This window comes from Alexandromys fortis, unplaced genomic scaffold (assembly GCF_014885135.2).
Source record: "Alexandromys fortis isolate MF-2015 unplaced genomic scaffold, M_Fortis_MF-2015_v1.1 scaffold_4, whole genome shotgun sequence".
Taxonomy (NCBI): domain Eukaryota; kingdom Metazoa; phylum Chordata; class Mammalia; order Rodentia; family Cricetidae; genus Alexandromys; species Alexandromys fortis.
Window position 1 is genome coordinate 5,512,361 of NW_026067944.1, and position 18,646 is coordinate 5,531,006.

Sequence of the window (18,646 nt, forward strand, 5' to 3'; positions counted from 1 at the left end):
TTCTATGAGTTGAAAATAAAAAGACCTTGGACTGGCCACATGGCTCAGTGAACAAAAATACCTGTCTACAAGCCTGTTGACCTGAGTTCAATCCCCAGGACCTTCATGGTAGAAGGAAGGAACCAAGTATCTAACAATTTGTCTTCTGATTCCATCCCTACACACCTACATACCTATATACAGAAATAAATACATAAGCTGGGCAGTGGTGGCACACACCTTTAATCCCAGCACTTGGGAGGCAGAGGCAGGCAGATCTCTATGCGTTCAAGGCCAGCCTGGTCTACAAGACTTAGTTCCAGGACAGTCAGGGCTGTTACACAGAGAAACCCTGTCTTGGAAAAACAAAAAAGAAGGAAAGAAGGAAAGAGAAATGAGAGAAAGAAAGAAAGAAAGAAAGAAAGAAAGAAAGAAAGAAAGAAAGAAAGAAAGAAAGAAAGAACCTAATATAAATGGTTGCTTTACAAAGTCTTCCCTTAAAGCAAGGTCTGTACAGAGAAAAGGCTGCATCTTATTGACTGAAAGCGTAACAGTAGATAGTTCTTCCCTGTATTGTTTTCCCTCACCTTGAACAACACCCAAGTTGTTTTCTCACAGTGATGACAGCTTATATCCCTTAGATCCTTCTTCATTGTCTTTCTCCCAGATATAATAAAAAATGAAAGACACATTCTGATAGTATCCTATGGTATATAAGAGCTGAGAAAACTACATAAGAAAGTAAGTAATTCCACTTTACAAGACTTCTTTGCTCCATTTTCAGAGAAAAGTCTTGAATACAGACCTTAGCTCTGTGACCTTGGCCAAGTTCTGTAAACCTTCTACACCATCCTGACCATTATCCATCTTTGCCTTACTCAAATTTGTAGAGTATCCACCTGCATGTGCACATTCTCAAGTCATGTGACTTCAGAATGCTTTCAGCTGATGAGGGTAGGTGGTGCACTGAGGAGTGGAAAAATTGGAAAGGTTGAGCTATTTTTCTTGTGCCTCCAGCTTCGCTGTGTGGCATCTGCTTAGACTGTATTTTTTTTTGAAAGGTCTAACCTCATTTCAGACTCATTCTCCCCATGTTGGGCTTTCTTGTTAAGTTGGACTCTTGAGACATATAAACTTTACCTCTGCTTCATCCTTTCATATTAAGGATGACAATAACTAAATGACTCTGTGTGTTGTTGTTGTTTTGCTTATATATAGGCACTACATGTGGAAGTCAAACATAGATATTGGTGACTTTTTGTATTGTTCTCTAACAGGTTTTAGAATGTTTCTCACTGTATCTAGAGCTCACAAATCTGGCTAGAATCATCGCCAACAAATACCAGAGATCCTTCTGTCTCTAGTTCCCTAGTCCTGGGGTTACAAACATGTGTTACCATGCTTGGCTTTTCAAATGGATGCTGAGGATCACAACTCGGGTAGTTATGCTTAAACATGACTTTGTCCACTGAGCCATCTCACCGGCCATTGCAATGACTTCTTGCTATAAACTTTACATTAACTTATTGTAGCAATTTGGATCTTGAATGTTCTCCATCTGTGGAAGGCTTGGTCCCTGCCCTGTGGTATTATCGAGAGGTGGTAGAGTTCTTATGTCCTCCTATTGGGAAGCTGTTATCATTATATCAAAGATGTATGCACTGGAAAGGGCAATGGGACACTGAATCACTTCTCACTTTGTTTGCAGGCTACTTGAGTTGTGCATCTTTCCTTACCATATGCCTCCAGGATGATTGTCTATCTTACCATGTGTGTTCACAGCAACAAGCCAACTGTCCATGGTGGGAAGCTACGGGGCAAAATAGATTTCCCTATTTGTAAATTGCTTATTTCTGGATTTTTTTGTCATACTGAGGGGATGGTGAATAGCATTCTTACAGCCATCATTCATTCATCCTTAAGGGAAAATACCTACAATACTTTTGATTAGGTTATCATGTTTTAGCTATGTTTTGAAACATAGTTCTTACTGACAAAAATTATTGATAAAATAAAAATAATATTGGTTATTTTGTGAGCTAAATGACTGACCACATGAAGAAAGCCCAGAAAACTATAAACTACATTCTATAATATTTATAGAATTATATTCTATAATATTTATATAATTTATAATATAGTTTATATCCTATAAACTATAGAATGAATCAGGAATAAATTTCAAGGATCCTGATTAAGGCTTAGTCTTTGCATTCTTGAGTGGTAATGCAAATATTTAATAGCAGGGTCTAATGAAAGATCTTAGGTCACTGAGGTCATGCTATCAAATAGGCTAATATGTCTTCGTTTTTTTCCTGTTCCTTTGGCTTTCTAGTTGCTGTGAGGTGTGTAAACAGAGGTTTCGTCAAGAAGCTGTGTCAGAAGGCAGACTGCTTTAAGAGTATATTAGTTCCCCCCTCCTCCCACAGAAAAAAAATAGCTGGCAAAACAATTGAGGAAACAAATGGTTTATTTTATTATATTTTTTTTATCTCATAGCTCCAGAGGTGACAGCTTCTCATGGCAGGGAAGGCATGTTGGAACTCACACAGCAGGAGGGATATCAGGTTGCTGGAACCAGGAAGACTATAATCCACAAGCCTGTCTTCAGCCACACGCTTCTTCCACCAAGACACCGTCGTCTAATAACTTTCCAAAACAGTGCAATCAATTGGGAATCAATAGATCAAACACTTGTCCTTGTAGCAGACATTTCATATTCAACCCATATTTCATATGAACAAGACAACCATTTTATAAATTGTTGTTGGTGACGATGATGGGTTTTGATTTTGAAGCAAGGTGTTACTATAGCGCAGGCTTGCCTTGAACCAACAATGTTGCCCAGAATATGCTGACCTGGAAATCATGAAATCCTCCTGCTTCATCTTTTCAAGTGTTGGAATTCTAAGTATGTAGCACCATGCTTGGCTTATGACAATCTTCATTCGCCTTGCATTACCTTCCCTGATACTACCATGACTTCTATTGTCACACCCCACCCCCAAAGACTCATGTTCTTATTTCTTTCCTGACTCTCACTGCTTCACGTGTGAGCAACTGTCATCTGGATCAGCTTAAACCAGACACTATACTCTCCTGATTGCTGGGACCACCTTTCCCATGTACTTGATTAAATATGATCCCCTTCTTGTTGATCTGTCTTTTGTCAGTTTAATTTGAAGCCCAGAAGGGTGTGAGCAAAGCATTCTTTGCACCTCCTCTCAGTAGATAAAACCTGTGGATGGGCAGTGAGAAGAACTAGCCAGCTGGTATTGACTACTGCAATTCCAGGAAAACAAGTGAAGTGGGGGTTAAGGGAGGTCAGTTGAAAACCTTGGCAGTATAAGAAGGGATTGTGCTATTGAAATTCCTGTAATGGTTTAATAAGTCAGATCATGTTCAAATGACCTTGCCTAGAAATTCTTGGGCAGCTACTCCTTCAGTCCCTTTGAATATTTGTATCCTGGATAAAAAGAAAAGGCATAAAACTTGTATATAAATTCCATAAAAATTTAAAAATACATATTAGGCCTGTAGAATTCTGAAAATATGTAGACATGTAGACAAAAAAGCTTGTCAATGAAAGAGCCTTGAATGTTAGTGAGGAGTGATATTTAGCTTCTCATTTAGAATAATGACATTTATACTGCATTGAATGATAATTTAAATGATTTTATGAGCAAGATAATGCAAATTATAAGAAAATCTACATTCTTGTTCTTTACCTTCTACAAACTGTTTAGTGTGCATGCCTTGTGTCACATTATAAAAGGAGATACGACTATAACAATATGCTAATGTATATGCTTATTAATTAGATCTATTGTTTTTATATTAAAATTAAACAGAATGTTTTAATGTAAGGTTTAGTTTGGTATTTCTTTCTGAAATGTGCCATAAATTTTAGCTTATATTATCATGTTACACTACTCACCTGCTCTACAAAGGATATAATTCACGACATCCACTGACCCCAAAACTGTGGCTCATACCAATCCCAGCATGCATTGTTTCTGTAAATATTTATGAAACAGTTTAATATTTAAGCAAAGCAACCAAATGATTGATGATAGCCTTAATGAATATAATCCAAATTATGTAAATAACTCTCCCAAGAACAACTCATTGCATTTTTACCTTTTCATGTGAAGGAAATACTATTTAACAACTCGTTTACATGACTGAACTCTCACCATCATTACTTCTGCTCTTGGTGGCCCTTGCTCACTAAAATCAGTAATTCCTGAACACAAGTCTGTGTTAGCAGGATGGTGCAGACGGACAAGAAGGGTACCTACTGAGACTACCATGGAGGTAGCCTATACAGCACGGAAATGAGAACCATATATATATATGTGGTAATATATATTACCACAATACTCAGAGCGCTTTGCTTGATATTTTCAGACTGTAATTACCTATAGGTAATTGAAAACCCAGAAATCTCAACCGTGGTGTTCAAGTAGCACTGAAGTCTCATCAAAGAAAAAAAAAAGTATTTCCTTGTGGTTGAGATAATTAAATCTCTTGCCTGGGTGGGAACGTAGCATTCCAGTTGGGCAAGCCAATGATTTGACTAAGGTACCATGCCTCAGGAATGTAGCATTCCAGTTGGGCAAGTCAGTGTCTTGATGAAGGTACCATGCCTCAGGAAGGTGGGTTCACCTTAAGCCACACTAAAAAGGCAAGAGAAATATGCTTCCGTTAATGAGGTGATGTATTTTTCCTTCCCAGAATTCCAACCCGCTAGTTCTTAGAAACTGTTATGAGACTCTGTTGGGTCTGCCTGTCTGGTACAGGTTTCCGTTTTCTTTTCTGTCTCTTTCATTCTGACACTGGCTGGATCCAAGGAGGCCTTTTCTTTTCTGGTAATTCAGGCTCTCTTTGTCTTTCTCTAAAGCTCCCCTGCCAACCATGTGGCTGTTTGTCTGTCCTTTGGCTGACCTCCATGCCATATACCAAAAGCTAAGGCATTCTTTCTTCCTCCTCACCATCTTTCCCCTCCGGGCTGCCAACATTTACAGATTGTCTGCTTTGGAATTTTTCCTGTAAACTCTAATAAAACTGTCCTTGAGCTTCCTTTTGAGTCCACTCTTAAAGTTTATTATTATTATTATTATTATTATTATTATTATTATTAAGAGTAAAAACCTTAAAAGGAAACCCCAGTTTCTCAAGGGACATTTGGGACCTCCCCAAACTTTCTGGTGATTGTGGCAGAAACACTTCTAAGTGTATGAGAACATTGGCTAGCAATAAATCTCATCTACATACGGGAGAACATATTTTAAAATTAGACCCCCACCACACACACAAACTTTCCAGAATGTTTCCTCTCCATGAACGTTTCCTCTCCATGGCTGGCCTTGCTGCTTTGTGACTTAGGAGCTCTATGATGGGTTTCCATCTCAAGGAAATACAGTAAACAAGCTGTGATACATTGGGAATGAGCAACGGTTTTCAATGAACTTATGCCTTTCCAGGACGTGTGCTGAGTCCTTTGTTCTTATTATTTTACCTGTATAGCCATCCTAGCAAGTTGGACTTAACAACATGCACAGAAGAAAGACTGTGGTGGGTTGTACTGCAGCAAATTGCCCTAAAACACACACACACACCTGATAGGTCGGTTTGACCCCAGGTAAGAGGTCTTTATTAATTCAATTCTTCAGCACTCTATCCTGTCAAGAGACATTTTAAAAATGGAATGAATGGATTCTTGGAGGTTGTCTGACTCATCCCAAGTTAGCAAGATGCAACCATTCCCAACAGGATATCTACGTGATATCAAATTTTCCTTAGATTGGAGAATTCCATCAAAATTTGCAAAACCATGAAACAGTATTTTTTTTACTGTTTATTGTTTTTATAAAATACAACTGTTTTTCGTAAAGTACATTTATATTAAAATGTAGTAAAGCACCCGAATGGGGTCTCAGGCAGAAAAGTCATCAGCCTGGATAATGTCAGAGGCACATCTTGCCACCAAGGGCCATATGAGTATCCACCACCTGAGGCTATGGTGATATTTGAGTCTTTGCTACAGTCAAGAGCTGTGTTTTGGTACATGGACCTACTGAAGCTGTGGTCTATGTGGACATCCATGTCCTGTGTTACCACAGAAGACCATGTGGATGTCTATAGGCCTTGCTGCTGCCAGGGACAATACTGATCTGAGTGGTCTGTGGTGACATCATGTGAGGACATGTTGATATCCCGGTCCAGGCTGCCTCCCAGGACCCTATCTGGATCCATAGTTCTGCTGCATCTGGAAGCCTTGTCTGCCATCTGTTTTATCTCAAGAAATAGTGTGAAGAGCCATGATGTGTGTTCTTTCTGTCTGTGAAGAACAAGGAGGCTACTTTTACTGTGACATGAATGACTACAGACACAGAGTTAAGAGGGAGGGAAACAGGAGGAATTGTGATAACCCCTCACCAGCACCACACCACTAAAGAAGGTAATGGCATAGACAGGAAGCCACTGAAGAGAACTCTTAAAAGTGTGAAAGAGACACTGAAGTGTAGCTCTCCATGATTGATGGCATCTGGTAGGTATGTGGGAGGGGAAGTCTCAGTTCTATTTAAGGGAGGCTACTGAGATCTTGACCATGCCCCAGTGAGTATGTAGATAATGCAAAGAGGGCATGTTTTATTTCTTTCCTTTTTAACTTCTTCTTTTTTGGGGGGGCAGGGGGAGTCACGGGGGCTAGAGAAATGGCTCAGCAGTTAAGAGAACTTCCTGCTCTTCTGAAGGTCTGAATTCAATTCCCTGCAACTTGGTGGCTCACAACCATCTATAATGAGATCTGATGCCCTCTTGAAGAAAAAAATATCTGGTCAGTCATCCTCATCAACTTAGACCATGAAACACAGTATAGACAAGTTCAACAGAACTTCCATATATGGGCTGCCCATACATGTTTCAGCATTGCCAGGGCATAAATTTCATTCACTTTTTCACTTCAGGAGAAGTAACAAGGCGGGGGGGCAGACAAAGGACTGGAAAGAGATTGCAAAAGGGGTGCATGAGGTGAAACTCCCAGAGAATTAATAAAATATTGTGTGGCAAAAATAATGTGATAAAACTAGATGCTATGGCACATCCCTGTGTTCCTAATAGGACAGAGTAGAAAGTCATGGAAAACTAAGGGGGCAAAACAAGGGAAGGGGATTCTCATCCTAGAGTTTTATTGAAGTTTCCTCCCAGTAGAGAATCCTGAATTCCATAGCAACTAAAAACAAAAACATTTGTTACAAAAATTCCCTAAGTGGATTTAATATTAATTTGCTATATAAATATTTCAAATAAGAATATCAAGATAGCAATGGACCATGCTTAAGACTTTAACTATACATGGCCTCCTGGGGTAGGCTTTCTCCCTTCTAAATTATAAAGTTGTGATTTTATAAGTCCCTCACAGGAAGCTGTATTTACAGCAAAAGACATGTTTCAATCCTTGTGACCTGAACTTCTACCCTATCAGATTTTAATCCTATCTAATACCTCACAAGAATCACTCTTTCATGTCATTGCTCACAAAAACGATGTGAACAGAGGACTTCGTATCAGGTTTTGAGTTATAACTCAAAAAGGGAACCACCAAAAACATTGGTTAGATGATGTTGTAGCGTGTTTTGCTATATCTGTGATCCAAATACTATGACATAAGCAACTTAAGGAGGAAATATTCTTTCTTATTTACAGTTCAAAGGTAAAGTCTATAATGACGTGGAAGTCAAATGTGGCATGGGATTATTGCAGTAGGATGCATCTCATGTACAACCTGGAGGCAGAGAGCTATGAACGCATCCTCCCACTTCATCCCCTTCTTCTACTTACACAGTTTAGGATTCTATCCAGGGAGTAGAACTCCCACAGCGCATGGGTCTTCCCACTTTTTTTTTTTTTAACAAAGGAAGAAAATCTAGGAAAGAACTTTCTCTGAGGTGGTTCTAGGTTCTGCAAAGCTGAGAACACTATTCCCCACAAATGGATACTGTTGAGCAGTTAAACCTGACTCTTTTCTTAAGAAACCCATCCCTACTTCCAGGTGTGTGCTAACCTTTCCATACATCCTTTTCTTATTAACCACCATGCTCATCTGAGTTATAATATCTTCCTATTGAACTTCAACTCCACTTCAAACTATCCTCTCATGAAATTCTTCTCTGTGGCAAATACAAGAAAACCATCTTTACTTGAGGAGAAATCTCTGAAAAAATTGGAGCAAATCACATGTCATTACTGAAGTCAGAGGGGCACGCTGGAGAAGGGTTAAGGAGATAAACACAGAGGGAGTTGGGAGATTCCAAGAATTGATTACATGGGGAGATGTAAACAAGATCTATCCCCGTATATAAGGTCCCACTAACAAACTATGAGTCCACTAAAGTTCCCCTGGGGAACCAATGAACTGATTGTTCTTATTTAAAAGCACTTATGAGAGATTGCTTAGTGAACCCAAAGTTATCACCATGGATGTTGGCTTTCTCATAGCTTCATAGTTGGAACCCATTCATTTGACTGTCTCTGTCCTTCATACTCTATCATCTCCTGACACTCCAATCACATGTAAATGACTAAAAGGTACAGAAGCTAGTAGCTGGGATCTCAGATGAGGATCCAATGACCATTACCAACCTCCTTTCCTGAGGAAATTCAAACATTCGACAGTCCTATTGGGATGGGCTCCTTAAACAGGCATAGCTGATCTGAAGATAGCAACTGTTATGTTTACACACCCCTTTTCTACAGTGTGGGCGGGAAGTTCAGGAAAGAATGGACGGAAGGTAGATTAGCCAAAACTAAGGATGAGCTCTAAAAGGCCTTATGGAAACTCATTGCTTTGTATGCAAATTTTAAAAACATATTAATAAGGGTTTGAATAGGGAAAACCATGTGTGGATGGTATGCTGGCTAGATTTATGTCAACTTGACACAAGCTAAAATCATATGAGAGGAGGGATCCTCAATTTAAAAAAAATACCTCCATAATATGAGGCTATTGGAAAATCTGTTGCACATTTTTAAAATTAATGATTGATGGAGGAGAGTCCAGACCATTGTAGGTAGTGCCATCATTGGGCCAGTGGTCCTGGGTTTTATAAGAAAGCGGGCTGAGCAAGCCATATGGAACAAGTCAGTAAGCAGCACTCTACAGTCTTCTGTCTCAGCTCCTGACTCCAGGATCCTGCCCTGTTTGAGTTCCTGTCCTGACTTCCCAGGCCTCGGGAGGCAGTGGCAGGAGAATCTCTGTGAGTTCAACACCAGCCTGGTCTACAGAGCAAGTTCCATAACAGGCTCCAAAGATACACCAAAAATCCATGCCTCAAAAAATCAAAAAAGAGAGAAGGAAAAAAAGAAAGGAAGGAAGGAAGGTGGGAGAGCAAGACTTAGGAGTCATAAGAAAGTGAGAGGGGAACTAAGATTGGAATTGATCAACATTCATTGTCTATGTGTATGAAAATGTGAAATAATAATAGAAGATAGTCTTAAAGAAGTTACACCAAATGTTTTCCTTATCCTTACTTATACCAGCTATGAAGTACTTGAGCTCTAGCCTTAAGAACCATCCTGCAGCTATTGAAAAGTAGACTTTGAAATGTGTCCACAGAAAACTTAATAGAAGATGTTACTCTGCTTTTTCTATTGTTGAATAGGTCAAGGATAAACTATTAGAAAATATTCTGCAAGTGAGAAGACAAATTAATATATGATGTTCTTATGAGTTATCACACTTCCCAGTACTCAAGTTGTGGAATTTAGTAGTTAACTCTTATAAGTAATCACCTTATTAACTGATAAATAATAAGACACTTATAGTTAATACACATAATAAAATGTATTTGATAGAACTCTATAACTCTAATGTAACAACTGAAATAACTTCACATTGCCATTCTGTACCATATATAATTCACTTGAGCAGAGACTGTATCTTATTTCACTGCCTGTAATCAAGCTAGGAGAAAAGGCAGAGTATAATCTATCTCTCTTTGTCATACAAACATGAATATCTCGTTTTAGCAGTAGCTGAATGGCTTGTCAACATTGCACAGCCAATGTTCAGTCACAGTAAAACTCACACATGTCACAGTGCTCCAGTAAATACCCTCTGAATAAGAAAATAGGCATTCCTAGTCTAATGTCTAGAGTTGGTAGAGACTGACTTGGGGGTTGGGGGGAGGGTAAATTTTGCAAGAGTGTCTCATCTGCAATTATTATTTGAAAGAGATTGATTAGACATATTGTAGTATTGATTGAGAATTTGTTGATGCAGCTCTTTCTTAAAAGAACAGTACATATAAAGATAATCCACATTCTTACACTAAAAGTTCCTATTCTCCCTCCTGTTAAATTTTCAAATGTGCTCTACTTTCAAGGCTTTTATTCAACAATAAAATGACTGCACATCTATGTATATAACAATAATTAAAGAAAAAAAGTGATGAATTTTAAAGGCTTCAAGGAGGTATCTGTGGGAGGACTAAGAGGGTGGGAAGGGGAAATGGTGTAATATAACTCAAATTTAAAAAATTAATTGAAAAATGCCTTTGTTTCTATCTTTGTTTCTCTAATTGTGTATGTCACATCTGTGCAGGAGCCAACAGATGTCTGAAGAGGAGGTCAGATCATCTGGAGATTGATTTGTACATGTTTGACAGTTGCCAGTTATCCAGTGTGGGTATTGAGAGCTAAACTCAGGGCCTCTGGAAGAGCAGCAAGTGCTCTTAATCACAAAGCTATCTCTCCAGCCCCACTGTTTTCTGTTTTCAAGAGTAAATAATAAAACGCTAACTTTTCCTCACATGATTAACTTCTAAAACTAAGCAAATATAAATGAGCTTCACTAGTACTTCAAACAAATAATAATTTGGAAAAACAAAGGAAACCCTATCCATTTGTCCATGCCGCAATAATGGCGTTTTCAGTACCATGGACAAAGTCTAAAAAACTACCCCTCAGAGGTCTAATGGTAACTCTGCTACAGAATCAATGCGGTGATGCTCACAGTGAGCAGGGTATGAGGGAGCAGTACAATGTGACTCTGTCTGAATATACGATTTTTCTTTCACACGGCTCTCAGTCTGGCAATTCAGGCCTAAAGACAGCAGAATGAAAGATGTAAGTTGTTTACAAGTTCCCGGAAGCAGGAAAAATGGGCTCAGTCTGGTATGAGCTTGAGAGAAAGCCAGTTGATAGTATAGGCCCCAGGTCACAACCAGCTCGGTGACTGTGTTAATGTTTTATTTTTCCTTTGTCTTTTCTTTGTAGAAATTTAAAGGCAACAGCATTGTCTTTTTTGATTGAATTGCATCCATGTGTTGAGGAGGTCATTTGCAGCACCCTTTACAATACTCCACCTAGGGAACGGGTTCACTTTTCCTTACTTTCACATTAAAAAAAAATTCTTGAGAATGATAACCATCCTTCATGGACATTGCATATCCCTCACTCTTTTTAGGATGGTATTATGCACAGTTGTGAATACCGGTGAGGTTTCCATAAAACCACAAAATCTCCAGAACCATTTTCTATATTTATCTTTTATATAATCATTGCTAAAATGGATCCTATACTTAGCCTTAAAAAAAACTTACTTTGATGTTCTTGCTTTCTCTGTCTTTAACATTCTTCCCAAAATTCATATCTAGTATACAATTCATTTCCACAGCACATGAAATTTAGCTTAGCTCTAAAAGAGGACATTTTGTAGTGCCTGTGTCAAGGATATTGTTTGGTTAATGGTGGCAGTCCAATATTTCGTCCAAGTTTGTGTAACCGATCATTTTCTGAGTCATGATGACAAACAGCACTCTACTTACTGGCTCGGAAGACAAAAATGTCAGGTACTTGCTTTCTGAGAATTCTTCATGAATTCCACTAATCAGATACTCTTCTGGACCTTCTGAATCTATAGCTTGTGAGACAAAGACAGATTGTTTTAATTTTGTTCGAGAAGTGGAACTAGTATGGAGTAAGAACGCAGTGGTGAGGAGACACGGTGGTGATAAGGGAATAAGGATCTCTAGTGTGGTCTCTGTCATCTATCCATAGATACAGTAAACGGGGCACTGGTGATTGACAATTAACTATCTCTTTCACTGGAGTTTTAAGATCCCACCAACTTTCCATTTTTTTTTCTGTCAGTTACCAACATACTTTCTCAATTACAACCGATTTCCGTTGTTTATAACAATGAAGCCAAAATTATCTAAGGACTAAACTATATACTGTATATTTCTTTAGTACCTCTAATATTAAAAGTTTCTAAGGAAAATTCATTCAATTTATGCTCTAAAAATTACCAAGTAACAAGTAATGGCCCTAAAGGAAGACTGTCTTTATAACGCTTTATGAAGAAAGATAAATTAATTTGAAAAGGTCACGTGGACCCCATGATGACAGAATATAGAACAAGCTGGGAAACTCACCTTTGAGCATATATGTGAGATTATTTCTAGAGACATCAAATTCAGGATAGAAGAAAACCTACCCTGCACATAGGTGGCACATGCTATGAACTGTGGTTCCAGATTGAATGAAAAGGAGAAAGTAAGTAGAGGGCCAGCATTCATCCCTCTGGTTCCTGACTGCAGATGCAATGTGACCAGCTGTACAATTGCTTGCCCTCGCTAGAACCTAACCATTTAGTACAGATTGGTCTCCATCATCTGAGTGATAATTTAAAATTTCATTTATTTAAAATTTATTTTAAAATTGTAAATTATGCACACAAATAAATTTAAAATTTTTTAAAGGGTGAAAAATATTTCCCTCATCCTACCCTGTTTCTTTCTGGGGGCCAATTATAACTACAAGTCTTTTTTCTTCCTATTTGTAATGCTGTACTCCATTTATACACAAGGTTAAAGCACCTAGAGGGAAAATATGGCTGCTTGTAAATTTTGTCCTTCCCTTTATTTAACAGTCTCTATTGTATGTATTGTATGTATTGTGTGTCATGAGTAATACATGATATATGTACATTAGAAGATTTTCTTTAATTCAAGAGAATATAAGTATAAAATGTATCTTTTTTCAACTAAAATACAATTTTCTTGAGAGATGCACCTAATATGTAAGAACTTTGATCCTAAATAAAACAAACCTAAGGACCTGAGAAGGAACCCTTCCTTGAAAAACGTTAATCTTCTTACTTTTTATACTTTTAGAGTCTGCCAGACATACACTTAACAGAATCACAAAACATTGGTACTCTAAGACTCTCACCCACATGGCTCCTTACAGTAAAACGTTAATATGTTATATAAGATAAGCAAAAGAAAGAAGGAAGCAAACATAACTCATTGTCAACAATTCAAATCGGACAAGGATGTTTTCCCCTGGCGAATTTTATTTCATTAAAGAACATGGAACTAAGAAAGAGGTTAAGCATTATTTTAAGAGTTCGACAAGTTTTATGACCTGTTCAACTCAGACAAAAAAATAAACCTGAGAATGATTTTTACACTGAATAGACTGAAAATTATTAAACACCCACACCTCTATGCAATTTGGACAATACACACACACATCAAAGCTTTATACCAGAGACTCATCAGTTTGTAGTTTTAAAATATGGCGAAAGGAAACTGGTTTACACTCTACTTTGGATAGAATTTGCTCAGCATGAACACCTTACCATTTAAATATTAATAAATATATTTAAATATTAAATAGAAAGGCTCTTTGATACTACCCATGAACTAAAACAACTTGGCGTGAGTTTCTGAGTTTCTGTGTTCCAATGTCACTATTCTCTCCTTCAGAAATAACTGAGGGAAAAAAACCTTAATGACAGCAATTCCACCTAGGGATGACCATACAACCAGCAATAGAGTAGAGATATTGTATTTGAGAACTAAAAGTTTGTGAGATGTGAATTATTCTTATGTCTGTGCACAAATAAATAAAAATCTCAGTAGTGTGATTCCTCAGGTTTGAGCTAATGGCTGCAAAACGAAAGCAAACTGTTCAGAGGTGAAAACCCACCTTCTCTTTGGGGAAGTGATTTGTTGTTGCTGTCCATGAAATGCTTTGCGCTTTACTAAAAAGAGTGCATTTGAAAACTCTATTCATTGTGTTTCCAAAGGCTAGGGCTTCTCTTTTATGTGGTGGACAAAATAGCATGCTAATGGCTGCTCGCATTCCATGCCTTGTTTTTGAAAGTGAACTCTATTCTTACACTGGTAAAAATATTTCAGTTTCTTGTTGATAGAGAATGTATCTCCATCCAGTGACCAAAATTTTAAGATAAAATGATTCATGTTCTTTGTGTGTCTGTGGCTTCAGGTCTGACCACTCACCATTGGACACTAATGGGGGGGATCATTCCTGGAAGAGGTTAATTCTCATTCTTCCAGCAGTCATGTGTTGCCTGTCGGTCTTCACAAGTATTTGTTGTAGTGACTGACATGTGATTGACAAATGACATCTTCACTAAACCATTGGTGAAAAGGATAAATAATTTTGTTTTTGCTTCTATAGGAACTATTAAGTCCCACCGTGAAAGGAAAATGTGACACTATGAAGGAACATATTTTCTGAAGAATTTATGTTTGTCCCCTCTCCTGAATAGAAGTGATCTTATTTTTTCTGACAGGGTCTTCTGAATGTGATCCTATGTGGTGGACCAAAAAAAACCTACTAGGAGATGTGTATTTTTTTTAATTCCAGAATTTATTTGTGTAGATTAGAATTGGGTTGATGTGAGTTGTTTAAATATGGCAAGAATAAAGGCAAGTATAAATAGTCAGGAAGAGGAGAGAGAGCTATTTATTTATTTATTTATTTATTTATTTATTTATTTATTTGAGAAGAAAGTGAGAACTGCTTGGTATAAACAGAATTTTCCTTAAGTCGATGTGAGTAGTATGCTATATGATAGTTCCCGCTGCTTTTTAGAAATCTGCAGTAAATCACGAAATTCTTGTAACTGCTTGATGGTCTTTCTTTCTTTCTTTTTTTTTAATATGCTGTGTAAGAGACTCTGCAAAAGTTGAGACAGCTTTCAAGGAAGTAGGGAGCTGCGGCTGAAGTTAACAGAAACATCTATGAGTAAGTTTCTTAAGGATGAATGATTTACTATTAATCCCCAAACCACTTTTCCTCCCCCATGAAATTATGAGAAGACCCATGTTAACTTAAGTCACTTTTGAGGCATCAGCACCTAACTGGGGTAGTCGCTGCAACTTGGACTTCAAGGCAACGTCAGTTAATTCCCTAGCCTGTGTAACTGCCAGTACTCTCTGTGAGTTGTTTGGACAACTATCAAGTGACTAGGAGTCATTTTGAAAATAAATTTACTAGTTCCTCAGGAAATACAATAATCATCTACACCAACACCTGTTCAGAATAAAGGCAATTAAAAGTACAGGTTCGTCTTTCCCCTCATCAGGAGAGTTCTTGTTTCCTAATTGATTCTACGCTTAGAATATCAGACGCTAGATGCAAGACAAGTGATGAAACACTCACACAAGGAGAAAGACTGGCAGGGAAGTTCAGCTCACTTAGTGGATCCTGCAGAACATACACTGGAGGTTCCCTTTAACCTCGTCTCTTCAGGGAACAGTCGATGAGTAAAGCTTCGTGTGTGTTACTTTCATTTCTGACAAGAAAGAGTTGTCGGTGTGTGTGTTTAGTAAAGACGTGAGCCTCATAAGCAAAGTTTTTCAAGTACACATCAACCTTCAAATCGCCTGTCAACACTGTAAAGAAATAACTGAATTTTGCCCGAGCAGGTAGAAGAGATGCTCTGTTTTTCTCAGGGGATAATCAGAGTTGCACTCCTGCGAGCCCACACAATCCACTGGGAGTTGGGTGTCAAATGACGTGAGTGCAAGCTCTAGTTCTGCATTTGATCACACTGTGTGTCTTGAATAACAGAGTATCTCTAGAGTGGTCTCTCTTGAGTAGAATGTAAATGATAGTATTAAAAGCATGCTTAGGTTGTAAGAATTAGTAGACTTGATAGCTAATAGCATGGAAAATAATTTTTAGCTCAAGGTTGTTGCCCAATAAATATTTGCTGAATTAAATACATAGAAATAGGAGAAGAGAAGCTGTGCTTATCCAGTCATCCTGATGTGTGCCCAAAGAATCCACTTGCAATTTTAACTTCTAACTTGATACCATCAGTTGACCTTGAGACAACTCTGTAGAGTCCTAATAAAAGCTAAAGGGCAGCAAAGAACGTATCTGCAGAAAATAATGAAGAGTACTAAGAAGTTTTATTGTTTTCTTTTTTATTTCATCTGCAGGCAAAGAACAATCAGATATGGTGCAGGAAAATTGTCTGCATTCTGTCGATCATGTTTTAAATAAACATTGATTGGCCAGGCAGGAAGTATAGGCAGGTCAACCAGACAGGAAGTAGAGGCTGGGCTATGAGAACAGAAATTCTAGGAAGGAAGAAGCCCATTCCTCCCAGTCCTGCCCAGACCACAGAAGAAGCAAGATGTAACCTGCTCTGCTGAAAAAGGTACCGAGCCATGTGGCTAACATAGACATGAATAATGGGCTATATAAGTCATAAGAGTAAATAAGAAGCCTGAGCTAATGGGCCAATCAGTTTTATAACCTATGGAGACCTCTGTGTGATTTTCTTTGGGACTTGCCAACTGTGGGGTACTGGGCAGGACAGAAACCTCAACAAGCAGCCCCTCATGCCACACAGATAGGCTTTGGGTTTGTTTGTTTGGGGTTTTTAGTTTTTGGGTTTTTTTTTTGTTTGTTTGTTTGTTTTAGAATCTCTTAAAATATATAGATAAAAATATCAAAGAGAATTCAAAAGACTATGGATGGAGAAGAAAATACTTCAGAAATTGTTGTACCAAAGCAGAAAGAAACTAAAGGGAAGGGAGATAACACATGTACAATAGTGGAGGCCTGGCTACTTGGTACGCTGTTGCTTTCATTACTCAGCCCTGAAGTTTAAGGAGGAGTCTATGTACTGCTCCCCATTTCTACAGAAGGTAAAGAGACAGATCTTGGTGCCCATTTTCACAGAAAACAAAGCAGAAGGAATAAGTAACAAAGATTACAAACAAAGGAGAATGAATTAGAGTGCCAAGGCTAACTTGGGACTAGTTGAGAGTGGGTGGAGCAGCAGATACTATAGGCATTAAGAAAGTTACCTGAAGAGCTGAGACAGCTCCCACAGGTGTTTGAAGGCTGGAGTATTTGGATAATTACACTCAGAAATGAATGAAAACATTCAGAAAGCATGCTCTGTAGAAAAACTAACACAAACTAGACTGGTAATGAGCCATTGAAGGAGCAAAGGGAGAGTTAGGAAGTAAAACAGCAACACCAAGACTGTGGAGCAGGGAGCCTCAGTCATGAGCAAGCGGCCTTCAGGACACCACGTTCCACAACTACTCTCCTGGAAACCAGTCCTTCCTTCATGACTCACTGAATCTGTCAACACCATATCATTCTCCTAATCGCTCTGGACCAAAGTTTGTGCCTTGTTTTAACTTATCCTGCTTCCTTGTTTTTGATTCTCAACACACTAAGATGTCCCCGCTATTCTTTAATATTTATTTATTTTACTTTCTAAGCCGTATTTTATTGGTCAGTTTTAAATAGTCCTTGTTGGCACTTTTTTTTCTTATTTTTTCTCTAAGCTCAAATTCCCAATGCACCTTTTGATTATGCCATATGTATTTGCTTCAATAGGTGACAATCTAGCTTCAACATCGAAAATACATTTTGTTTAGGGAAATAAGCATGTATATACACATTTAAACTGCATCTTTGTGATTGGTGATTAAAATGTCTAAGAATAATGAACCCATATTTATGATGACAGTTACAGAGGAACTGCAAGTATATTAAAATGCTTACTTTTTAAATTGGGGAATAGCAGACTTGTATTTCTAGGTATTTAATTAAAACAAAATTGTTATAAGACATAGTTCATAATAACAATCTTCTAAAATCCAAGTCTTTAAGGCCTTTTCACTGGGACCTTTTTCATCTTGTTACTCATCAGCCCTAACAGTGTTCTCTTCTGGGGCTCTTTTTTCATTGTCCACAAAAGTATTTGCTGGGTATTTTTGTTTGCCTTTCCTTCATCATGGTGCCCTACTGCCAAGAATGCATCTATATTCAATCAGGGTTTCCTCTCCAAATATTTTCCAACCCTTTTAGCTTACAGAGCATCGTTGCTTGTTTTTATTGGATACAATGAGATCTCTCTGTCCTCTGAACTCTCATTCGTGTGTGTGTGTGTGACATTCTTGTCTATGTCTTCAAAATGTATTTGAAGGACATTGTTCTTGGTATGTATTGCAGAGTTTCTGGACTTTCAATTAAATCTTTAAAGTTGTTGACACAGATGGCGTCACTGACAGAACTTGATACAGTTTTCAAGGTGATCCCAATATGACAGGTACAGTGTGGTGACACTAGGTTGGCAGGAGCCACTACTTGTTCATGTCTACAGCAGTATGAAATTCCACATGCGCAACAGTGATGTGCACGGAGAATATGATTAGGTGTCTGCGTGCCAATTAGCTTAAATGTCAAGAAGCAGAAACTGATGACCTCTTGTTCCAATAGCATATTACTACAAAAGGGCCACTTAGCAGTAACTTGACCTTCAATAACTCAGTGCCATGAATATTTGGAAGCAAATTACCTAAATGTTCAAACA